The sequence below is a fragment of the Rhagoletis pomonella genome, unplaced genomic scaffold, assembly GCF_013731165.1.
Source record: "Rhagoletis pomonella isolate Grant_MI unplaced genomic scaffold, Rhpom_1.0 Rhpom_scaffold_00002, whole genome shotgun sequence".
In the NCBI taxonomy this organism is placed as follows: Eukaryota; Metazoa; Arthropoda; class Insecta; order Diptera; family Tephritidae; genus Rhagoletis; species Rhagoletis pomonella.
The window spans coordinates 98,019,523-98,046,596 of NW_023458556.1; the positions used below are offsets into that span (position 1 = coordinate 98,019,523).

Genomic DNA, 27,074 nt, shown 5'->3' on the forward strand with positions numbered 1-27,074 from the left:
GTTTTTCGTCTCATTTGTGTTGGTTGGAAAATGTTGTTAGGTGTCTACGTGAGGCCAAGCTCACGGAAAATGTTGAGAAAGGCAAGTTTGCACGAGTGGACATGGATCAAATCAGGCAGAATTACCGAATTTCGGACGTTTACTTAGATTTACCATATTTCGCGACGGAAGAATACGAACAGCTTAAAAGGACGGTAATTGAGAGCCAAGACAAACTACTGGGCGTGTGTGTTTCGGACGGATATATCTATAAAAGAACACAGTTTAGCAGGAGAGATGGACATCAAGAGGACCAAACTTGGAAGCTTTGGGTGCCGTCAGAGCTGCGGCGAGGTTTAGTGGAGTCATTTCACTGCTCACCGTTGGCCGGACATGGAGGAATCCCTAAAACCTTGGCACGTATCCGGGAGAAATACTACTGGCCAGGTATGGTGGCCGATGTGCAGAACTTCTCTAAAGAGTGTGAGGCCTGTAAGGGCCGCAAGGTCCAAACTTCGTTCAACAGGCCTTTAGTATTCAGCAACAACTTTATTAAATATATATAATTAGAGTACAATGTTCGCTTGTTGATGTTCGCTACGCGACCCCTATATTATTGCCAAGACTCAAGTTATGTATACTTAGGCTAGCCGTAATATGTGCATACATACATATAAGCTGCAGTGAGCGAATGAGTGCATTTAGTAAGTTTGAGTGCAAGAGATTCACTCAGACATTACACCCCTTAACGGCCAGGAACGCTGTAAAAATCTGGTGGACGTCGAGCACGATTGGATCGTCGTGGGGTGCAACCGTCTGATGAGATGCTTGCATCCAGTGGTGTCGAACTATCTGCGGTGGAGGGGAACGACCGATGCTGCGAAGAACCCTCTGAATTGGACTGTTTTTGAAGTAGAGAAGATGGACTGCTCTCATCCATCGCTGCAGACTCTGATTCCGATGAGGTTTCTGGCTCTTTAGAGTTTTGGTTAAGGAGAGCTAAGTCATCACCCCGTTCAGCTACATGTCGAATTCTTATCTGATCTAGATGCCGTTTTATGATACGCGAATCGTCGTCCAGCTGAACTGCATATGATATGGGTCCATTCCTTGAATTAATTTTCGCTGGTACCCATTTAGGTCCTGTGGAGTAGTTTCGCACCCACACTCGGTCTACATCGTTGAAGAACTTCTCCCTGCCAATTTCTTGCTTTGCAGTAGGCGATTCGTGCGGATGAATCTTATCGAAAAATTTCTTTAGTTGTCTCTTAAACATAAGCTCTGCAGGTGAACGACCAGTAGATGTATGCGGCGTAATATGCTGATTGAAAAGAAACCGTGACAGTTTTAAGTCGATGTCCTGCCCCTCTGGTGTTTTCTTCAAGAAGTCCTTCGTTGTCTGCACCATTCGTTCTGCTTGACCGTTGGACGACGGGTGAAATGGGGCACAGCGAATGTGACGAATTAAGTTGTCCTGCATGAATGTTTTAAATTCATCGGATGTAAATGCTGTCCCGATGTCTGACACTATCTCATCCGGCAGCCCATGAGTTGCGAAGAGTGATCGAAGGGGTTTGATAGCCGATTGCGATGAGGTTGACTTGACCAAGAAAACTTCAAGCCACTTCGAGAACGAATCTACAACGATGAAGAAAATCTTACCTTGAAAAGGGGCCAGCAAAATCAACATGAAGGCGTGACCATGGATTTTTCGTTGTTTCCCACCAATGAACTGGCGCATGAGCACTCTCGTGAAGAGTAGCTTGGCAAAGCGCACACATCTTTACAATATCCTCAATCTCCGATTCCATTTTCGGCCACCAGACATAGCTTCTCGCTAAGGCCTTCATTCGCACAATGCCCGGATGGCCAGTATGTAACGCACTGAGGACTACCTGTCGACTTTCTGGCGGGATGATTGTTCTGTTCCCCCATAGTAAGCAACCTTTTACAGATGAGATTTCTTGTCGGCGAACATAAAAGGGATACAGCTTTTCCGATCGGCTCATGTTAGGTGGCCACCCCCTTAACGCCCAGCTGAGAACTTTTGCCAGATCCGCATTTTTGGCAGTTTGAACAGCGATATGTTTGGCCTCTACTACGGGCTTGTTGACCATTTCTATCATCAGTACATCTTCCTTAATCATTCGTTGCTCATTCATTAAGAGCAATCGACTCAAAAAGTCAGCGTTTCCCAACTTATTTCCCGAACGGTATGCAATTTCAAAATCGTACGCATTAAGGAAAATTCGTCGTCGAAGCATTTGCGATGATATCACATTAGGAACGGGCTTGGTCGTATTGAAGATACCCAATAGGGGCCGATGATCGGTAACCAGGGTAAATTTGCGCCGTGAAATTTTTTCACTCCAGCGATTAACGCTGCAGCTTCGCGGTCTATTTGGGCGTAATTCCGCTCTGGCTTCGATAAGGTCCTAGAGTAAAATGCAATGGGCCTCTCACACCCGTCAGGCATGCGATGGCTGAGAACAGCACCGATGCCATATGGCGACGCATCACAAACTACCACCAACGGCAATTTTGAGCTATAGTGTATTAGAACGCGTTCGGATACTATGAGCTGCTTAAGATTTTCGAACGCCTGTTGTTGTTCCTTTTTCCAGAACCAATGGGAGTTCTTATCCAGTAGGCGATGTAAGGGCTCGGCAATTGTAGCTTTGTTCGGTAAAAAGGAGTGGTAGAAATCGAGGAGGCCCAAGAACGCTTGCAATTTCTTTTTGTCTTGGGGTGCTGGAGCATTTTGAATGGCCTTGACTTTATTCTGAGATGGCCGAATGCCCAGTGAGTCCAGCTTGAATCCCAGGAACTCGATGCTTGAGACTCCGAAGGAACACTTATCCTTCCTTAGTCGAAGACCAGCGGTGTTGAATCGGCTAAATACCTCATGCAGCCGAGCAGCGAGCTCAGCCTCTGTTTTGCGCATTAGAACGATGTCGTCAAAATACGGCAGCACTCCCGGAATATTTCTTAAAAGTGTTTCTATAAAATTTTGAAATATCCCTGGCGCTGAAGAGATTCCAAATTGGAGCCTGGTAACTCTGATGGCGCCTTTGTGAGTGACGATAGTCTGCAACAAGGATGATTGTTCGTCCACTTGCAATTGCTGATAGGCTTGTGCAAGATCTATTTTGGCAAAAATGCTGCCTCCCTCTATAGACGAAAGTAAAGTGGTATCTGGAAGTTGTGCGGCTTTAGTGCTTTGTTAAGCGTCGACTTATAGTCCGAGTACTCAACCGGCTCTAGGATCCCTTGTGAACATAGGCGGTCTAGTTCAGCTTCGACAAGGCCTTTGGTGGCTAATGGAATACGCCGAGGTGGATATCGAATAGGTTGAACTGACTTGTCGATGTAGAGGGACACTGGCTTCCCTTTGAAACACCCCAGCTCCTCTGCGAAAAGATGATTAAATTGCTTTAGGATGCCTTTGATTGACGATGCTTCTTCAACTGCATTGACGCCCTGAATTGTGATGCCCAGTGGGGCGAACCAATTGCACCCTAATACGTTTGAACGGTTTCCGTCTACGACAACGACGGGCAAACAGCTGACCTCACGGCCGCCGTATGATACATCGGTCTCAACCACACCCATTATAGGAATTTTATTACGCTGAAAATCGACAAGTTCAAGGTCACTGGTGTGCATGATTGGTTTCTGTACTGGCCACACACGTTCAAATGTTGTTGATGACATTATTGTATAGTTTGAACCCGAATCGATTTCGAATGTGCAAGTATAGCCATTAATACTGACGTTCGCTGATTTTTTCAAATCAACCAGAGGCAAAATTTGATTTATGGATTGTGGTTTCTGCTTTCTTAACCGTCCTGAAGAATGCGATGCCTTTTGTTGATTGGCTGAGTTAGATGCTGATGAGCCACAAACACATTCAGGTGACCTTTTGTGCCACACGACGAGCAAATTGTTTATCGATGCGGACACTGACAGCGGGCATGTGAGCCACCACATCCATTGCATGGCTTTGATTGTGCGTTGGAACTAGCACGCGTTTTCAAACGATTATGCGATGGTTGTTGTTGGACGCTACATGATGAACCTGTTCGGTGTGTCGCATTTCAGATGCGTGCTTAAATGCTGCTTCGGCAGTAGCAGCTCGATCGAGAACCTTCTGCAGCTTCAAGTCCAGCTCTGCTAGTAGGTTGCGCTGCAATGCCTCATCACGCAAACCACATACCAAGCGATCTCTTAGCATGCGATCCAACGCCGTGCCAAAGTTGCAATCAACAGCCAATTTGCGCAAGGCTGCGACGGACTCGGAAAATCCCTCATTAGATTTTTGGTCCCGTTTGTGGAATTTGTAATAAGCCGCGATTTCCGAGGGCCGGGGAGAAAAATGATTTGTTAAAATCATTTTGATTTCATTTATGCTTAGTTGACTCACCTGACGGGGCGAGGCCAATGATGACAGGAGATCATATAATGGCGCTCCGGCTTAGGTGAGAAATACGGCCTTTTGCCGATCGTTGCCCTGTACGTCAGTGCGCAGTAAGTAGAGCTCGAACCTCGCATAATACGTAGATCAATTTTCTGGGTGTTCCACGTTGAACGATTCCAGATTCCCAAGTGTCGACATTATGTGACGAGAAACGTTCTCCTCAAACTGCAGGTGCTGCGGTGTTAATTGCGCTGTTGGCTTGCGGTTGTTGGTTTCTGGCATCGATGTGTGATGAAGTAAAACGAATGATGGCTGAAGGTGACCTTGGCTTGCCCTTTAGCTTTGACATCTCGCAATATTCACGTTTTAGGTTGCGCAGGAACAACAATAATGTTAAGCGATTTTGTTTTGGCGAACGGTTGCTATATACTAATGAATGTTACGGTATCCTACCGACTGCGCCAATTTAGTATTCAGCAACAACTTTATTAAATATATATAATTAGAGTACAATGTTCGCTTGTTGATGTTCGCTACGCGACTCCTATATTATTGCCAAGACTCAAGTTATGTATACTTAGGCTAGCCGTAATATTTATAGTATGTGCATACATACATATAAGCTGCAGTGAGCGAATGAGTACATTTAGTAAGTTTGAGTGCAAGAGATTCACTCAGACATTACAAGGCCATTGATGGGCAGGCAACACGTCACCGAAAGACCGTGCCAACATCTATATGTAGATTTTATGGGTCCTTACCCGCGTTCTAGTGATAGTAATTGTTATGTGTTCGTTTGTCTTGATCATTTCTCTAAATTCGTGTTCCTTAAACCAATGCGTAAAGCGACAGTGGCAGAAGTTGTAAAGTATCTAGAAAAGGACGTTTTTCATGTTTTCGGCATACCTGAGTTCATACACTCTGACAATGGTAAACAATTTATTTCAGAGATGTTCACCTCGTTTTTAGGTATATATGGAGTTAAACATATAAGGACTGCATTTTACTCACCACAAGGCAATGCGGGAAAACGGGTTAACCGCTCGGTGCTTTAAATAATACGCTCTTATATCCAAGGCAACCAGAAGAATTGGGAAAAATATGTGAGTGCTGCTGCGTTCGCATTGCGCAGTGTAGTCCACTGCCACGGGCTGCCAATGGTGCAACACGGCGCATCATACAACAAACTACATCCACAAACTAGAGTCGATACAAGAATATGAAGTCATTACGGGTTCTGATAAAATGCAGCTAATTAGAGAAAAGATCTTTAAAGACTTAAAGATTGCGCATGACAGGAGCTCAAAAGTTGAAAACACGAGGAGCAGGGAAATGAGATTTCAAGTATGACAATTGGTGTATCGCCGGAATTTCAAACTGAGTTCACAAATAGAATAGTTAAATGCATAGTTCTAGGAGTTATCGGCAACTCCATGTTTGAAATAGGTTATACTGCTGGGAGAAAGATCGGCGTATACTACGCAAAATACCATTTTGTTGCATAGGTGTGTCCCGTTTCGTCATGTGTGTAGGTGAAAGTTCCTAAATTTTAGTGGAGTCCAGTGTAAACATGCATTTTTCCTGTAAATAGGTATATACTTACCTAGCATTTGTTGACGACCAGTAAATATTATTGGGACTGTTGAGATTTGGTGTAGGGTATCAGCAAGTACGGCAAAGTTGCTTGAGAAATTGTAAGATGGTAAACCCAGTGATAGGACACTAGGCTACATTAGGGTATAAGGGCAGGATCGGCATAAGGAGACAGGGGTATTGAGAGGTTAAACGACCAATCTCGGCATATAGGCGTGGGTCGAGGCCACACATTGGGCCATCGTTAAACATGGGTGTGCTCACGGCTGCGTTATGAACCTTTTACGCACACGCTCCATATTGCAAGCAACATCGACGGATGCGAGCCTGTAACGACAGCCGATTGAAGATGAATATATATACATATATATATACTCATACATATATGTGAGTATATGCATGAACATGTGTATGTATATGCATGTATAATCTAAGTCGAAGTAAACAAAAAAAAATTGACCTTTTCGAACCACACCATAGGAGCCACGGTTAATTTACTCTAGTGTTAACAGTATTCATATCAAATGTAAACAAAGTGAAAACCTTCCACCCGCTACCAGAAAGACATAAAGTCCAAAGTCAAAATAGCGGCTGCGATGCAACTTGTTCGATGTCGTGATATGCTATCTTGCTATTGGCCAGACTGTGCACGTACTAATGCATGTGGTAGTAAACAAAAGGATAACCGCGAAACACCGCAACAAAACAAAGGCTGAGAAAAATGTTTAAATATTGAGCTGAAGCCTAAATCGAGATTCTCTTGATAAAGTCAGTGCTGAAAGGCAGAATTGCTCGAGCGCGAACTATTTTTAACCGCGGAAACGAGTTCAACAAAGTTTTCAAATAAATATAAAGTTGTTGAGTGCCAAAGAATAAAAATTAAATTTTTGTTAAACGTATATCCGGGCCGCTCTAACCAAATTTTAAATGACATCAACGGCAACGTTAAGTGTTCTCGCCGGTGAAGCAGACGCTCGCGTCAACTACCGGCGACAAAGCCAGAATTAGAAGGCATACACCCATCCACACTTCAGAGCAAACGGTCATAGCTACAACCGAAAGGCCAAGCACACACGTCAACCCGCAAGCACCACAATTCCAGTCCAAAGGGCCAAATCACACCCAGCGATACGCCGGTGACAAAGGTCAGCTGCACTCAAAACCCGTCGACACTTCAGCACCACGCACAAAAAACACACTTCACAAGCCTAAGCCAGATCGCAGATCAGGCAACAACACCGCATCACGGCACATAAAAGAACACACGATCACACGCGCAAATATAACTCACCCGATCACACGACACCGTACTAGCATCGACGTTTTACAAGAATGCCAGCGTCGCTATCAAACAGCGTTTCCAGCAGCCCACCTGGGCGGTTACCCTGTAATGCGATACGAAAGGCGATTCGATAAGCAATTGATACTCTATATTGCTTTCGCATTCCTAACAGTGTTGCATATTTCGTTTTCGGGTCTATTCTTGCTTGAGTTGGCATCACTGCCACAAATGTCAAAGAATACAAGAGCAAAACAAAGAAAATAATTACAATTTGAGCGCCGAAGTTTCAATAACTTTTGTGAAAATGGATTCTGTGGCGTTAGGGAATGATACTTATCACGAGGAAAGGATTGAGAGGAGGCATATCAGAGACAACTCCAACATACTAAGCCTGGGCGATAAAAGGTGAGCGAAAACTATTGAGTTTAAAAGTTACTCTATAACTAAAAGTGTATGTATATGTGTATTTAGTTTTATTCAAAATGCGTTTTATATGTTTTGGATAACATAAAAGCTGAGCTAAAATCCCCCCAAAGGTCCACCGCAGTTCCTCAAATTGTAAAAGTTTCTACAACATTGAAGTTTCTTGCCCAGGGCGAGTACCAACATTTGATTGGTCAAGACCGCCACGCAGGGCTGCCCCAACAATCGGTTTCCCGTTGCATTCTTGAAGTGTGTAGTGCCATAGAGAAAGTGCTGTGTCCAAAGCACATAGTGTTTCCATTGTCTGATGAGGAAAAAGTTGACGCCAGCAGAAGTTTTTACATGACGTCCGGAATACCAGGAGTAATTGGAGTGGTTGATGGGACACACATCCAAATGGTTAGACCGTCACGCAATGAGCATCTATTTTTTAATCGAAAACTAAAGCACAGTATAAGTGCAATAGTGGTGAGTTCTCATATACTGGCATATTACTGTATCAATCGTAGTCCAAATTAAAATCTACCGGAAATCGTAGCACCTATCGCTCATTTACTGCCAAAAAATCAAGAACTCGAGAAAAACGGTTTTAAAGTTTGTAGTTTACATACTCCCATAGTAAAAATGCGGACACATTTTATTCTAATGAGCTATTGTTAATCGATACAGCTATGAAATTACTTTTTGATTATGACACTCTTGCAGCAAATGAGCGACATGTACTTTCAATGCATGCATTCGGAGTGAATTGAATTTAGTGATTGCGTTTCCATTGATTTCACGAAAATTCAGTGATAGCTTCGATAAACAAATAACATAGATTTCATTGTTATTAACAAAAAAAATTCTTTCAGATATCACAAAATGAGAATAAGGGCCGTTAACGGCAGGTTCGGAGGCGCATCGCATGATTCCCACGTATGGAATCTATCGGGAGAACGGGAACTGTTGAAAAGGAATTACGAAAATGGAGACAGAGGAGTTCGAATTCTTGGTAAGACTAAAAAAAGCGTATTCTTATATATGTATGTACATAAGTGCACATATCGCTAATTTTCTTCAATCGTGTCATAATCCAAAATATGTATTATGGGAGTATATGTAAATTCAAAACTTTAAACCCGTTTACATCGAGTTTTGCTTTTTTGAGTTAGTATATTATTGAAGTAAATGAGCTATGTGTGCATTTAAGTACACATAAAAAATTGTGATTTTTTGTTTGGATGGGATGATAATACGTTTATAATGTGTTTTTTCTAAATTGTCTATTGATGTTTAGATATATGGGCAAATCTAAAAAATAGGTACACTTTCAAACAAAAAATTTTAATTTTTAAATTTGTGAGCACACCTATGTTTTATATATCATTTTATTCGTAATCTCTTAATAAATCTATTAATATAAGTGTAATTCATATTCATCAAGTGCTTCAAAAGTTAGACGAGGAATAAGCATGAAATAGAAAACAAAAGTATAAGCTGGGTTGAAATTACGCTGTTCAAGTTGTTAACTTTGAGGAAAGATTTTGAAAGTTGAACTCACTTAATTGGGATGTTGTAAATTCAATGGCATGCCCTGTTTTACCAGATTGGCTCCGGTTTTCGAGATAACGGTACTTGAACATTTGATTAAATTTTAACTATTTTATAAATAACTCCCTCAATTTTGAAGTTATTTTACTAAAATTTTGCACATAACAGTTTTTTAATATTACCTTAATTATTCCTTAAAATTATCGAAATAGGTTAACATTAACATCTAGCTCCAATACAACTGATTACTCAGATATGTGCTTTTGCGCAATAACTCTAACTTCATATCTGAATAATAAATTGTATGCGTGCTATATGTTAAATTGAACCTATACTAAATTTTAACCTGTTTAATTGAAGGAGTTATAACGCAAAACAACGTCTCAGATCAATCAGTTGTATGGGAGCTATATGTTTTAGTGAACCGATTTCGATGATTTTATGGAATAGTTAAGGTAATATTAAAAAACGGTTATGTGCAAAATTTTAGTAAAATATCTTCAAAACCCAGGGACTTTTTTTATAAAATAGTTAAAATTTAAGGAAAGTTTCAAATACCGCTATCTCGAAAAGTGGAGCCAATAGGGTAAAACTTAGGACGCCATTGAAGAAGGCTCCAATTAAGTAAGAGCAACTATCAGAACATTTGTCGAAAAAAAGTTGCTTTGATACCACTCTCGAAATATTCTGACTAAAAGAAGTAGCATCATTAAGAGTAGTAAATCAGGGGTTTTACACACTTCTAGAGATAAATTTTTTGAAGCATTTTACAGGTATATGTAATTTTATAAGGACTAGCAGTTATAGAAAGATTTAGATCGTTTCGACGTGTTTTCCAAATGTGGCTTTAATTAAAGTGTTTTTGGAATAAAAATTACGCTCAAGATCGCAGAATATTTTATCTTTAAAAGCTGGTTTATTCTGAAAGCAGAGCTCTTGCTCAGGTATGAAATTATTCGTAATTGTTTGTAGTATACAATACATACTTAAAAAGTTCTTAAACTTAAATGCTTCTAAAACTATACGCGATAAACCGAAAATTTTGAAAATTGTGAAATGTGGAATTACAGACTTTGAGTTACTTGCCATTTCGTTATTTTTTAATGCACACTTTTCTTACCTACTACATTTGAAGTGTACACATAAGTACTAATTGCACATACAATTTCAAATCAGTATATGGTGTGCTTCAAAAGTTATGGCATAATTAATTTTTCACCTCTTAAAAATTACATAAAAAATTCACTTGTTTTCCTTATTATTTTTTATTTAAACACCTATAATTCAAAGTTATGCGGCAAATTGATCCAAATTTGAGGCTTCAAGTATACGTCAATGAATTATATCCAAAAGCAACCAGCTTGATATAGTTTCCAACAGTGAAAATAAAGGTAAAAAACACCAAGGTTACCTGTTTTTTAGATTTGCCCATATACTTACAAAATTATCTTTATTCTTTTTTTAATTATTCCAGGAGACACCGGATATCCCCTTGAACCATGGCTTTTAACACCATTTAGAAGTGCTGCAGAAAATTCGGAAGAGTTGTTCTTCAATCAACAATTCTCAAAAGGGAGATCTATAACTCAGCGTGTTTTTGGGGTATTAAAAGGGAGATTTCGATGTCTCCTATCTGCAAGGGAGTTGCATTACGCCCCTGAAAAAGTCGTCCAATATTAAATGTGTGTTGTGCTCTTCGCAATATTTGTATTTTGTACAAGGTTGAGGATCCTATAAATCTTGCGTTAGAGCCAGAAGAAACTTTACCAGCTAACATTAATTTTTCAGAAAGCGGCAATCTTTCAAATATCGCAAGAAACATAAGGGAGCAAATAAAAAATAGTATGTTTATTTCTCGCAATTCAACTTAAGTTTAAGAAGCGTAAAATTAAATAGTCATTTATATAGTAACTTAAAGTCCTTCAGTCTTTTATTGCATTTAAAATTCAGTCACTTGTAAAATCATTTATATATTCAGTACATTTGTAATAGCATTTCTGTAATAGTTACATGGCATATACAGTGGCGGTCAAAATAATACAACCAAAATTCAGAATGGTGTTGCTTGCAACTTGTGTTTACTTATTTATTTTTAATAATTTCTATATAAATTATAGCAGAACCAGTAACAGGAACCAAATTCACATATAAGTAAAAGCTTCAAAGCTTACGGAAAGCTCTTAAAAATTTATCAAATTTCAAAAAAATGTAATAAAAATTTCAAACTTCTTATTCCGATGTTTTTTAAGAAAATTTTCGTGTATGCATTTTTATAGCCTATGCATTTTAGTATAATAAAGTGCAAGTTCCAAGCCTATTAAAATAACTGTTGATTTAGGGACTTGAAACTTGCACTTTATTATACTAAAATGCATGGGCTATAAAACTACATACACGAAGGTTAGGTTAGGTTAGGTTGAAGTGGCTGCTAGGCCCAGAGGGCGCCAGCTCACTTAGGCCCGATCAGGGCCCATTGTGATACCACATGGATCCAAAGAAAACCCCTATTCCTTAAACCAGTTTGTGGAGTCTGCAAACCATAGCAACTGCCGTATTCCAAACTTAGCAGTCGCGCTTAGATCGTCTAGAAGACCTATACCTAGGAATTTCTGTCTTTTCCTGCCCAGTGCTGGGCAATCGCAGAGTAAGTGCCTTATTGATTCAGGCTCTTCTTCGTCGTGGCAGCTCCTGCAGTAGTCGTTGTGACTAACCCCGAGCCGTTCTGCGTGCCTTCCTATCAGAATATGTCCTGTGAGCAGACCAATGGCCAGTGACATATCGCCTTTGTTGAGAGTGAGAATTTCTCTCGATCTCCGTACATCCCATTTTGGCCATGTAAGCTTCGTTGTATTACAGTTTTCAGTGCGCTCCCATCTGGAGGCCGCTTCTTCAAGGAAGTTCTCCCTTAGTAAGAGCTTGCAGGAAGCGAGTGGCATACCCACCCTCTTCCAGGCTGGTGAAAGTGGAGAGGAAGTACCCGCCCTTGCAAGCTCGTCTGCCTTCTCATTTCCTGGTATGTCACTGTGCCCCGGGACCCATACCAGGTGCAAAGCGAACTGCTCTGCCATCACGTTAAGTGATTTGCGGCAGTTGGCAACTGTTTCCGAATTTATAGTGACAGAGTCAAGCGCCATAAGGGCCGCCTGACTGTCTGAGTATATATATATTTCCGTAGTGGCGATAACAGCTAGTTTTAGGCTGTCAACGGCTTCTTGTATGGCTGCCAATTCGGCTTGAAAGACACTACAGTGGTCAGGTAGTCGGAATGATCTTTTTATTCCCAATTTCTCCGAGTAGACGCCTCCTCCTACCCTATTTTCTAGTTTGGAGCCGTCCGTGTAGAATCTTATGGCATCTCTAGACCCCGGAACTCCTTCGAGCCATGATTCCCTGCTAGGTAGCGTTACGCTATAACCTTTAGTGTGACCACAGCGAGCCGCTTTCCAGCTTTTAAGCCCCTGTACTCTTAGGGCTGCAAACGCAGCGTATTGTCGTCCCATAATATCTATGGGTATGATGTTGAGGATCGTATTCATTGCCATAGTAGGTGTTGTGCGGAGAACACCACTAATGCAGATCAGGGCCGTTCTCTCCACTTTTTGTAATTTAATAATGTTTACTTTCTTCTCCAGCACTGGCCACCATACCACTACCCCGTACAGAAGTATGGGCCTCACCACGACGGTGTATATCCAGTGCACTAGCTTCGGGGTTAAACCCCATTTTTGGCCGATTGCACTCCTGCAGCTGTATAGGGCAACCGTGGCCTTCCGCACCCGCTCTTCGGTGTTTTGAATCCAGCTTAATTTTTTATCTAGGACTATCCCCAGGTATTTAGCGGATTCGCTTAATTTTAGTGTGGTCTGTGCCAGCCTTGGTGTTATCAATGGGGGGATTTTGTACCTTCTTGTGAACAGTACAAGTTCTGTCTTGCTTGGGTTTACCCCTAACCCGTTATTTTTTGTCCAACTCTCGACTTCCTTCAGTTTTACCTGTATAATGTCACATAGTCTGTGGAAATTTCCCACTTACTGTTAGTGCAAGATCATCCGCATACGCAATAACCTTACAGCCACCCCCCTCCATGCCACACAGCAGTGAGTTTACCGCTGCGACCCATAATAGAGGGGATAGGACTCCCCCTTGCGGGGTGCCCCTCTCTACGAACCTGGTCAACGATACCCCCGCCAGCTCCGCCCGGACCGCCCTGCATCTCAGCATCTGGTTTACGAGCGCACCTAAGCGCGAGTCGATGCCCAGGCCCGCCAGTGCTGCCGTTATCGCGCCCGGCATGATGTTGTTAAAGGCGCCCTCTATATCCAGGAAGGCTGCTAGCGTATATTCTTTGATGTCTAGTGATCTCTCTATATACGACACTAATTCATGTAGCGTCGTTTCTGTAGATCTACCTTTCGTATAAGCATGTTGTGTGGTAGAGAGTCTGTCACCAACCGACTCTCTGATACGGACCTCCACCAGTCTCTCCATAACCTTCAGTTGAAATGACGACAAGGTGATGGGCCTGAAATCCTTTGGGTTATTGTGAGACACCTTTCCTGCCTTGGGGATGAACACCACTCTTGATTCCCTCCACTTTCTAGGGATATGGTTAAGAGCTAATACTCCCTTAATTATAGCGTGTAGCCACGCTGAGCTTAGCTGAAGTGTTTGCTGCAGCTGTATGGGGGCAATGCCATCCGGACCTGCTGATTTATAGGGCTTAAATGTCCCAATAGACCAGATGACCTTTTCCCTAGTGAGGAAATCTCCAGTGACCGAAAGATCTCCAGTTAGATGTGGCTGTACCGGCATGCTATGCGTGGCACCCGGGAAGTGTGTGCAAAGAAGCAGATCCAGTGATTCCTCCTCGGTCTCTGTCCAGGAGCCGTCAGGTCTTTGCAAGCATCCTGGGGCTTTCTGGGCAGTACCTGAGAGTATCTTTCTGAGCCTGCCTGCCTCTGAGATAGACTCCACCCCATTGCAGAAGTCTTTCCATGAGGTTCTTTTCGACCTTCTTAGGAGCTTCTTGTACTCCCGTAACGTTGTCTTGTAGGTCTCCCAATGTCCCTCACTACCAGACGCAGTAGCCTGATTGAAGGTTTTCCTGCAGTTCTTGCGTGAAATCCTGATTTCTTCATTCCACCAGGGTGGCTTTTTCCTACCCCGGTGCTGCTTTTTGGGGCATGCAATGTCTATTGCCTTACTGCAGGCCCCCGTAAAATGGTCGACAAGATATTCCAGCTCCTCTAGGTTTGCTGGAGTAGCCGGCTCTCTATCTTGTGGCAAAAGCCTATCCAGCTCTTTCCGATACCTATGCCAGTTGGCATTTCGCAAGTTTCTAGTTAGAGGAGCCTTGGGCGTTTCCCCTAATACCTCGAATTGGATATATCGGTGGTCGAAAAAGGAGTGCTCCTCAAGCACCTTCCACTTCCCGACCAGACATTCCGCATTCTCAGAGATAAGGGTAACGTCCAGAACTTCCCTTCGGGATTTTGTAATAAAAGTGGGATCATTCCCCCTATTCGCAATAACAAGCTTAGAACTAAGTATGAAATTAAAAAGTGACTGACCCCGTTCGTTATCATCGGAGCTGCCCCAGGTGTGATGGTGAGCATTCGCGTCACCTCCCAAAATTAGCGCCTCACTCGTGCTGGCCACTAGGTCTTTAATGCAGGTAGTTGGCACCTCCTTGTCATGCGCTAGGTACATGGATGCCATCTTAATTGGTCGTCCGTTTGCACTTAGACTGACCGCTGTTGTGTCCTCGTCGCTAAATTGTGGAAGAAAGAGACACTTTAGTGTGATACTTATCAATATGCACGTCCTTGGTTTCCCCGTTGAGGCTCCACTTACCAGTCTGTAGCCCGGCGCTTTCAGCCCACAAATGTTTTGTCCCACCACCCAAGGTTCTTGGATTAGGACGATGTCGGCTGCCCCTTTAGCTGTTAGATGGAGCAGCAGTGCAGCTGAAGCTGCTTTACAGTGGTGAAGGTTAATCTGCAGTACCTTCACCATCTTGGCCGTTATCGCCCACGTCGCCTATTAGGGTGGAGTTGACCGCGTCTTCCGACATCTCGATCAACTCCTCCTCCGTATAAAGCCGAAGCATGCGTCCGACCCCCAGCGAAGACGTCGATGAGGCATAACCCCCGGTCAGGTCGTCCATCGGATCAACCTGCTCGGATTCTTCCTCCATCTCCACGTCGCTGTTGGCCTCTTCCGGCTCTACCTCCGCGATCAGGTTCTTCGCTGCGTTTACGTCGTTGCTGTAGACCTTAATTTTGGCCATGTCACAGCCGTAACGTATGACCCCGCTCTTTTGCTCCAACAACTCTATGGAGTCCTTATTTAGAAGCAGGACAACCTACATCGTCGCTTTACCGCTTTCGTTGATTTTTACCACCTTCCAATTATCGGTAGGTAGCTCCGGGTTATAGAGCCTTATGGTTTGGAGGATCCTTTCTGGCTCCGCTGGCATGCAAGGCAACCATGCTCTCGCTCTCGGTCGCACCGGTAGGTCCTTGAAGTCGACCGCCCTGAGCTTCGCACCAGGGTAGACTTCTCCAATACCTGCGACTGTTTTCTTGTAGATCTCCGCTGATCTAGCATCCTCGCATGCTATAACGCGGATGTTATTTTGGAACCACCCCGCTCCCTTGCAGGTTGGCGGAGGTCCCGGATTATCCAACATAATGTTGATAGCAATGTCGGCCATCGCGGCCTTAACCCACTTCCATTGCTGCCTCAGGGTGAGGCTGTCTTCATTGCTCTCATCGATGACGCCGAGCAGGATCTGCTCCTTGGCTACTTCAGCAAAAGAAGGCCCCTGCGTTCTGACCCTCTTTGCGTATTGGTTGGGCGTATTTTCCCCCGATCTATTGCGCTTACTGGAGGGCGCCTGCGGCTGCTTCTCCTCCGGCTTGCGGTAGTCGGGCAGGACTGCCTTTTCCCAGTCGATTTCTGTGAGGATCTCCTTCACATGCTCTTCTTTCGCCTTGCTACACAGGTCAGGCGTTGCGGTGAACCTTTGCAGGATTCGAGCAGCCAGCTTCCTCTGCCGATAGCCCGCTGCAGCTGGTTCTGGCCTCTGGTCAGGCCTCGTGAAGGCCGTGGGTGTCGCGGGAGGACCGCCCGGGGCCTGCGCCCCAGATTCAGCCTTATCCCCGGCTGCAATCTGCATGCCAGGTTGGCGTCCACTGGTGCCAGGAGTTTCCCGGGGTGGACTCCTTTGAGCAACCCCACCGCCACTTTCCTTCGCATACACGAAACTTTTCTACCAAAAACTCTGAATAATAAGTTTGAAATTTGTATGAAAACTTTTTGAAATATGATTAGTTTTCGTGAACTTTGTGTAAGTTCTGAAGCGTTTACTTATGAGGTTTTTGTTATATGTAGGTCGAGCTATAATTTGAATGCAAATTATTAACAAGTAATTTTTAGCAAAAAAAAACCGACTTCAACTCTCATATAAAAAAAAATATATATATATATATCTCATGATCCGCTGATCGGATCTTAACCAGATTAGTATGGGACCACCTCTGAGACACTACCTTTCCGATGCAAAAATTTATTATTTATAATTATCGAAATCGGTTGACGTGGTCCAAAGTTATGCGGTAACATACATAAAAAAAAAAAAAAAAAAAAAATATTCCGACGAACTGATAACCTCCTCCTTTTTTGGAAGTCAGTTAAAAAATAAATAAATAAATATAAGTTACAAGCAACATCATTCTGAATTTTGGTGCTATTATTTTGATCGCAGAAGTACATTAAGCTAGGCATAAACTTCTAAACTTAAAATGACCAAAAAAAATTAAATTGACCTGCTAATGCAAACAAATTTGGATGTTTTACTATATGAGTCTAGGGTTTTATCCAGAGTTACTTAGAATCATTCCGACTTAGACAATGACCTTGAAATTGTTGCACAGTGCAGTCGCTGGTTAGATATTTTTATTATCAAAATTCCTTTCCGGCACTTCTTTTTTTTATTGTCGTTATACCGCGTTTTTGCATTTTAGATAGTTTTTATTTCATCACCTTCTTTTTATTTTTTCGCATTTGTTGTTTTAATCTTAGTCTAATTTTCACCACATTATTTGCACTGCATTTATCTTTGATTTCTGGTTTAAACTTAATGGCATCACCAGGAAACGGATTTTTAGGACCTAAAAACCTATAAAAAAGGCAAAATAAAATAGCGAAATAGGCTGGAAAAGGCAAAATAAAATAGCGATAAAGGCAGGAAAAGGCACTAGGTATTGCAAAACAGGCAAAAAAGGCAAAACAAAATAGCGAAAAAGGCAGGAAAAGGCACTAGGTATTGCAAAAAAAAGCAAAATAAGGCACTAAAAAAGACAAAAAATGCGAAGAACAATCAAAAAATACATTTATTTTAGAAATGTTTGTATTTCAAGTAAAAAGAGAAAAACTATGAACTAGTTTCATTATATGAAAAACTTGCACTTTGAATATTTGACTATTTTATCCTTTCGAGTTTCGAACTCATAAAACTTTAATCTGTATAGTTGTAGTAACACTAAACCACAAGATGCATTTTGAAGTTTTCTGGCAGCATTTTCATTCGATTTTCGCGAAGAAAAGCCTTGATGTACTAAATGTGCGCTCGACGTAAGTTGATACAAGTGGAGCCCAATTTAAATATGGAACGTTTGAAACATTCATATTATCAGGAATAAGGGCGTTGTCCTCGCCCTTTACAATTTTATCCACACGCCTTATTGTCTCCAAGCCTACGTTAGCTGAGAAAACGGCTTTGAATTTTTCCAACACCAATTAGGCAAGAGCTCCCTGCGCTTCAATAAGCCGCATGGGCATGTGTATATTTTTTAATCTTAAAAAAAAAAATGTAAATGCTATAATCACTTTTTTAAAGGTAAAAAAGGCAGAAAAAGGCGAATATCTTAAAAAAGGCAACATCAAATGTGTATATATGGAATCAGGGAAAGCTAAATCGTGGACATTCTTAATCGAATATACTCTATCTCTTTAGCAGGAAAAAAGGCAATTTCCATAAAATCCGTTCCCTGGTCATCACCTTTATATTTTGCACTGCGTTCCTTTTGCAATTCAATTCTTGTGAACAATTACAGTAAATTTTTCATTTGCTACTATTTTTCCTTGATGATAGTAATTTTTGTATTAATTTTCACAATTAGGTTTGCTCTGTGAAGTTTTTTTGTATTTTCTTGCATTATTTAAAGTTTTTTTTAGCCGCGCCGGTACATTAATACAGATTTACATACATACGTGCAAACCTTCCGATTTGCTATCGCGACGTGTTAAAAGGCCGAACTGAAAGGTGGAGTAAAGCAGGTGGCACAAGTATCCACTAAGTGTGGTCCACTATACCTCCTGTTCCTGTTTTTTTTGCCTGCTCTCCATTCCAGTACATGTACATACGAATGTTTGTTTTTCTCCCCCATACTTCACAGGTAGTCTTCATGCTGGCGCTAGCCTCGTTGGACATATTTACGCACGCATACTGGTAGTGAGAGATCATTATTCCCTACAAGGAGCGTTGCCATAAGTCCAGCTTTTATCTTGAAAATGAAGATTTTTTGGGCTGTTTTTTATTAAAAATCTTCAAAAGAAGATTTTTTAAAAAGCAAAATTTTTCACTGAAAATATCTTCAAAATGAAGATTTTTATGTAGGATGTAATATGTTAATTCTTTAAGTTAAAATTGTTAACTTATTTATATGTGACCTGGTCTACGAAAAGGGAGCTTACGTGCGAAAACTAGTTTTCTGTGAAAAAGCTGTTAAAAGTAAGCAACTCGTTTCGTCAGTTTCTCATTACCTCGTTAATTGTTCTCCGCGCCGGACGTCCAGTAAGTGTTGTTGTTGGTCCAGTAAGTGTTGTTGTTGGTCGGAATATTATTATAGTTCATCGTGTAAGTTGCTAGTGTGGAACATTTAAAAAAGTAACACTGAAGAAGTGACGTTTTTGTACTTCTAAGCAAGTTAGGATTTTCTGCTTTTCACCACGTGAAAAAGCATCTCATCTTCCATCCGAATCAACCAAAAAGTGAAAATTGATTTTTTGACACCTAAGCCCCCTTTCCGTAGACCAGGTCACATATTATCCTTGCTACATCATTGTAAGCAGCAAATTAAGGAAGAAGAAAAATGAAATACGAAATCGCCTACAATATTATCTGCCTTCTTCTCTCGCACAGTAAAACATATACTCTAGTGCAGAGCTAGAGTGGAGGAAAAGAACCAACGGTCTTTTGTATCCCCTCTAGTTTAAATGACAACAATGAAAAATTTCAAGTAAACTGCCATTTAAGAAACATTTGCTGATGGGTTTACATGGATAAATGTATAACGAGAAAAAAAGGAGGTAAGATTAAAAAACAACGCCCATGTAAAAATATCAATAAAAAATCGAATTACAAAATTGTTATGGAACTTTGTGTTATGGTTTTTGATAGATAACGAGCTATTTTTTCATAAAAAACAAGTAATTTTTGAACAAAAAACACAAGCGACTTCAATTCTCATACAAAAATTTCTTCATGATCCAATGACCGTATCTAAACCAAATTAGTATGGGACCACACTTGAGGTACCACCTTTCCGATAAAAGGGAATTATTGAAATCAGTTCGAGTAGTCCAAAGTTATGCGGTAACATATATACATAAAAAAATATTCGCACGAATTGATAAACTCCTCCTTTTTTGAAATCGGTCAAAACTTGCTAAATGTCGCGCCCCTATTTATATTTTCACCAGTGTATATATACATATGTTAATTGTGCTACAAATTTTGTGATGATACCAGGTAATATTCATTTTAATTTTAAGTTGTTATAAAAAGGACTTTATAACTTGAAATTGGTAATTTTTTCAACCAACATAATAAGGCCTATTTACAGCCGTAAAGACAATATCGAGTTTTGTGTTTCTTTTTAGGCATTTTTAAATGAAGATTTTTTGGGATCGAAAAGATTTGAAGGGTCACCATCGATAGAAAAAAAAGTAGAACGCGGATATACATATATATATATATACGCACTTGTTTCTATATGAATTAGCAAATGTACATACATACATGCATATTTGCATTTGCTGAACACACACACATATATATATGTTACATATTATAGTGGTTTAGAAAATTTGTTTTTGGAAATTCATTAACGCTACCTCACATTATTGTTATTTGTGATAAAAACAGAGAAACGTGTTTTTTTATTTAAAAAAAAAGTGTTCTTAGAGGTCGCGCTGGTCGGTTTTTTATAAAAACGCTGATGCTCTCAATTTTTTTATTTTCTTGACATGTAAAATGCAGCTAAAAATGTGGTTTTTACATATAAATACTCTGGTATTATTGGGGAACATTCCCTTAATTACATACCTGTGTTGGGCAGTTAGAATGGGAATAGTGTCCGAAAATATGCTCTCGAAAAGAGACTAGTAAAATTAAAACGTTGATGCAGAACGATTTACGCGTTGTCATGGGTTGGAACTTGTTACCAGGGGGTTTCTAAGGTTGCTAATTTGGAAACTGAAGTCAGTTTTTCAAAATTCAAAATGGCGGATCCAAAATGGCGATCCTTTTTTTTATTGGTTGGACTTGTTCGAAAACCGGCACTCGAGAGTTTTTGGGGTCGCAGATTACGAATTTGAAGTCAATTTAATTAAATTCAAAATGGCGGATCCAATATGGCGATCAAATAAAAAAAAGTACTAAAATTAAAGCGTTGATACTGAACGTTTTAAACATTGTCAAGAGTTAAAACTCGTTTCCAGTGGGTTTCTGGGGTTGCTGATTACGAATCTGATGTCAGATTTTCAAAATTAAAATTGGCGGTTAAGCGTTTCAAACAAATCCAATTTTTTTTTGTTGGCCGCCATTTTGGATCCACCATTTTGAATTTTGAAAATCTGACATCAGATTTATAATCAGCAAGCTCAGAAACTTACTGGAAATGAAATTAAACCCTTGGCAATGCTTAAAATGTTCAGTATCAACGTTTTAATTTTAGTATTTTTTTTTTAAATTTAAATTTAAAAAAATTGACGTCAGGTTCGTAATCGGCGACCTTAAAAACTCTCAAGTGCCGAGTTTCGAACAAATCCAACAATTAAAAAAAAACAATGATCGCCATTTTGGATCTGCCATTTTGAATTTAGAAAAGCTGACTTCAGAGTCCTAATTAGCAACCCCAGAAACCCACTGGTAACAAGTTCCAACCCATGACAATGCGTAAATCGTTCAGTATCAACGTTTTAATTTGACTAGTGCCTTTTCGAGAGCATATTTTCGGTAAATAGGTCTATTCTAACTGTCCAAGACAGGTGTGTAATTAAGGGAATGTTCCCCAATAATACCAGAATAATTATATGTAAAACCACATTTTAAGCTGCATTTTAACATGTCCAGAAAATAAAAAAATTTAGAACATAATCGTTTTTATAAAAAAGCGACCAGCGCGACCTCTAAAAAACTTTTTTTCAAAATAAAAAAATACCTGTCACTTTTTTATCACAAATAACAATATTCTGATTTAGCGTTTATGAATTTCCAAAAATAGTGTTTTATGAACCACTCTAATATATATGTATACTAAGGCTTGGAACTTCATCCGGATTTTTCAACTATCCGGATAAACCGAATATTCGAAACCTAAATGAAAAAGCCGGTTACTCTCGAAGCTAAGATAATATTTGGCTATCCGAATATCCGGATTTTTCGTTGTTAAAACGATATTTTCATTTCCCAATACCAGGCGCTCATAAATGTGTACCCAACGAAACTGAAAGTGAGTTGCTCCCCAAAGGAGCAAGTAGGGAGCAGTACAAAAGCAAAGTAGAAACAAAAATTAATTTCTATCAATGCTCAGAAATAAATATCATTTTGATTAGTAACATAAAATCTTTTTTTTTTTTTGGAAAAAAGTTAATTTATGTGCAACCATGTATGTATGTATGTGTTTTCATATGTATATCACATAGTAAAGAAGAAAAATCCATGTTTATAAGTATACCTAATCAAACCATCAAATGGTTTACAAAAACGCCATTATTTTATTAAAACAAAAATATAATACAAAAATTTAAATTTGCATGCATCCCTTTTTAAAAGCTTTACTTGAGCGCTCGCCAAGGGCTTCTTTTGAAGCAGCAAGGGAGCGCTTCTTTCTAATGACATACAATGTTAAAATACAATGAATTCTGAAATTAGGAAGGGAGCGTTTGCTGCTGATTATGGAGCGCTCCAGTAGCACAAATGGAGCGCTTCTATTCCCGTTGGGTAGTAACAAGTTTTCTATTTCTACCCACAAAATTATTTGTATAAATCTTTAAATTTCCAAAATTCTACTTTGGAATTTCAAAGGCTATTACAAACGAATTAAAAAGTTCAACAAACAAAATTTATGCGTATAGAAAACTTACTTCATATGCATTAGCGCCTGGTATTGGGAAATTAAAGTATCGTTTCGTAAAAATGAAAAAAAATATAAAATTTACAGCGAGAGTTTTTTCATGGCTTTAAAATATCATGGACGGTATAATGAAAGCAGTTGCGACACTTTTTGTCGTGGCGAATGCTTTACCAAATTGTAGTATTTCTAAAAAAGTGATGACAAGAATAGTGCCATTTATTTATATTGTGACAAAACGATACAAACCAAGGGTCAACTTCTAGTCCGTCAAGGCTAATTCACTCTGGCGTGTGCATAATTGAATTATTATTAATCAGTCTGATGTATTGTGGAGACAAATCAGTCTCAAAACCAAATTTGACAAGGGATGGCGGAAAATAGTTCCAGTTACATCACACTCCTACCCTGTCGGAAACACCAACAACGAAAAGGAGAATATTAATCAGTTTGTTGATTTTTTTTTTGGATATCCGAATATACGAATATTAACCCGACCTTCGTAAATCCGGATATGCGAGGTATTGCACAAACGAATATTAACCGGATTAGATAATTAGGCAAGTTTTTTCATACCTGCGTACATAAACTTTAGTATAAACTTTATGTATGCAGGTATGAAAAAACTCGAGACTTCTACAGTTTTGGTGTTTCCATTCTCAAATTTTTACAGCTTACTCCATAAAGTTTGAAAACTATTCAGATTGAAAAAAATAAAAATCAAACATGAAGTTAGTAAAAAAATAAAAGAATGCGACTTTTTAATGCAATTTTTTGTTTATTTTAATCTATCTCACACTCTCATGGAAAGCCGAGGCAATTACGCGCATTTTGATACCTTAACTGATTTTCTCCGACAAATAGTTTATTAACTGCAAACAATTAAAAAAATATACTTCTCCTTGAATTCAAAATTAGGTGTCTACTTTTTTTCGATAAAAAATGTAAAAAAATATAATGTGGAACGCCGAAACCGGTTTGTCTCCAAACCAAATTTGACAAGGGATGACGGAAAATCGTTCCACATTACATCACACTCCTACCCTGTCGGAAACACCAACAACGAAAATGAGAATAAAAAAATATATTTCACCCCAAAAAAAATATTGAGGTGTAAATATTGTATGGAATGACCCATATATATATATAATAATAATCATACAATTTGGATTCAGTTAGTAGTAGAAATAAAGAAATGGTTGGGGTATTCACACCGGGTCGTAAGTTTTGTAAACTTTAAACGCCTCAGAAATATATTAATGGGGTTTGCAAAGTACCATCAAAGTCATATTATGATTTTTTGCAGTTTTAAAAAATAGTTGGCTGTCGTTTCAAGTTCTCTAAACAATTATTTAAGCTTTTAAAGTTTATGACATACAACAATACGACACTTACGGCACCGTTGTGAGTCCCTCAAGTATAAGAGGAATTTTATGTGTTAGGTTTTCTTTTGATTTAATTTAATAAATTAATTTGTATAATAATGAAATTCATTAGAACACAGTATTATTATTTAACATGGAATACTAAGAATTTTCAGGTTGGTGTGGGTGCTACTTAGGCGCAGCAAGGAGAGGACGTGGGTATATTACAGGTGACATGACGATTTAACAGGTGATTGACATGTGACTGACGGATTAGAACAGGAAAAGGGAGTTTCGCATGATGAATTAGGAGCCCCGGCGGAACTCAAGGATAGGTGCGGTCGGCTCTTAGAAGGGGTGGGATGGCTCCAACTTACCCGGACAGGCTTCCATTTCTTTCGCTTTCTCCTTTTTTATATTTTGGCATGACGGAAAATTTTTGTTTTGTAACATACACAAAAAAAAGTATAAAATCTTATATTAACACTAATCTTAACTCAGACGATTTAACCGGAGTGACACTTTAGAATGAAAAGAAGGAACCACTACTTCGTGCATCATGCTAGATGTGTCATGAAGAAGATGCACCCTCGCCCAAGCTCCGGAGGTTGGTGGAATCAGCCGACAAATGGAGGCAAGCGCTGGTGGTAGGATCCGACGCAAACTCGCATCACACTATTTGGGGGAGTGCGGGCATTAATGAAAGAGGTGAGTCTCTACTCAATTTTATTATTCAAAGTAGTCTGGAGGTAGCAAACCGAAGTATTAAGCCAACATATGTTGAACCCACCTCGAAGAACGTTCTAGATATAACGCTTTTTACATATAAAACGATACCGGTAGATAATTGGAAGCAGTGTTGCCAGAACTTTTTGGGCCGACCGGCTAGATTGGCAAAAAAAAGCGGCTAAAAACGGCTAAAATGTTTTAGTGAAAATTCACATGCTTTATTTAAATAAATCGCAAGAAACGAAAGACTAGTTAACACCATTAATTTATATCGAGTGTATATTCCTCATCATCAAATGAATCACTATTGTATATATCACCTGAATTCATTAATTGTAAGAGATCGTCATCTACAGTAAAATTATGGCAGCATTTTTCTTCACGTTTTAAACCGTATCTTATATATAAAATAGCGTTTAACGTTTTAACGCACATTGGATTTCTTTGCTTAGTTTTTATTATATTCATTGAACTAAATATTCGCTCTACTTCTGCATTACTTATAGGCAAAACAAGAAAACTAAAAACTAGGTTGGAAAGGTCAGCAAAAGGGTTTTCTCCTAGGGCATTTCGAAATTGATAAACTTCGGCCCAAAATTTTACAGTTGAGTCTACATTACTCCAGGTATGTAACGTTAACCGTTGCCATTGCATCTCTATGGATGTTATTTCGTCGGAATTATATTTGTGTTTTTGTTGCTGTAGTTGAACAAATACTTTTGGTTTAATTACTCTTAATGCATTTCCAACCGAAAAAAGTCAATTTTTTTTAGTGTGGCAATATTTGTAGGGAGGCGTTGGCGTAATTCCTTTATTAAAGTGATAATAAAATAGCGACCATTTTCTCGAATTATTTTCTCGGCTTCGTGGTCAAAAGCGTTTGTGCTTACTTTTGTTTTTAAATACTCTTCAAAACTGTGATAAAACTGAGGAAATGGAGCAAGGTATGGTTCCAACGGGGAGCATATTGGATCAAATGTGTCCGCGCTAATAACCACTAGAGAGCACAGATGCGAAAGTAAAACATTGAGTTCATTAAAAATCTTCATTGGGTCTGCATTATTGCTTTCGAACAACTTGTTTACTTTTTGCACCTGAAAATTGGGCAAATAGTAAAATCGGCTAAAAACGGCTAACTTTTTTTTACAAACCGGCTAACAAATCGGCTGCCGGCTAGATCGAATTTTCTCCGGCTAGTTGCTATCAAAACCGGCTAAAATGGCAACGCTGATTGGAAGGTGTTAGATACACCATCATTAAATAAATAAATAAATAAAATTAATAAATAAATACATAGAGTTTTATTGCTTCCTCCCCTAATCTCAAAATAACGACCCTGAGGAACCCAAGAAATACAAACTGGGATCTCTATAGGAAGATTGTAGAGGGGAAAAGATTCGAGCACGTTGAGATCGAAAAGAATGTGGTGTTAATCACTACGGCTCTCAGCAAAGCTTACAAAATTGCATGCCCTCCAGTGCGTACTAAACGCAAATCCAAGCCCCCGTGGTGGAACAGGGAACTTGGACTACACAGGCGCAAAGTACGTGAGCTATCCCAGCTGTGTAAGGCAACCGACAATGAGTTCTGCTTGGAGGAGTACAAGGACCTCTTAAAAAGCTATAAGAAAGAAATCCGTAGGTCCAAGAAGCAATCGTGGAAGGACTTCTGCGGAAGCATGGAGAATACAAAGGAGGTGGCTAGGTTAAGGAAGCTACTATCCAAGCAACCGTCCCCGCCAATGTTAATTCGCAGAAATGATGATAAATGGACTGAAAGCTGCGAAGAATCGCTGCAGGTCCTAGTCGTCATACACTTTCCTGGATGTCTAGATGTGACAGATATGGAATCTGAAAAAGAAAACGTGAATGACATCTCACCCAACATTATTACAACAAGCAAGATTGAATGGGCAATAAACAGTTTTGATCCATTCAAGTCGCCTGGAACTGATGTAGGTTTGCCAGATTTTTTATGCGCGAAATCAGTACGTTAGACTTTTTCATGCTAAAAAAATCAGTACTTTTCAGTAGATTTTTATTCAAAGCAAAATTATGAATGTAAGTAAGGGATAATGCTTTAAAACGCCAGAGACTTGTTTTCAACAATATTTTGGTATACAAATAAAATATAGTTCATAAAAAATAAAAGTGTTATTAATTTTAACATGAGTGCACATATCACTGTACACAGAAGCCAATCAATTATTTTATATTTATGACTTTTTGAATAGCAATAATGAGATCATTTCCATCTTCATTGTTTTAATAGCCAAAGAATTCTATACATTTCATTTTAAAATTACTTTTAATTTAAAGTTCAGTTTAAAAAAT

The 27,074-nt window shown here is 39.6% G+C and overlaps 1 protein-coding gene across 1 annotated transcript in view; it reads right to left on the minus strand.

Moving 5' to 3' along the window:
* The window catches only part of LOC118756320 (suppressor of cytokine signaling 7-like), a gene marked incomplete at its 5' end in the record, with an annotated part of 314,730 nt that overhangs the window by 60,440 nt on the left and 227,216 nt on the right, over positions 1-27,074 (minus strand). The window lies entirely within an intron of this gene.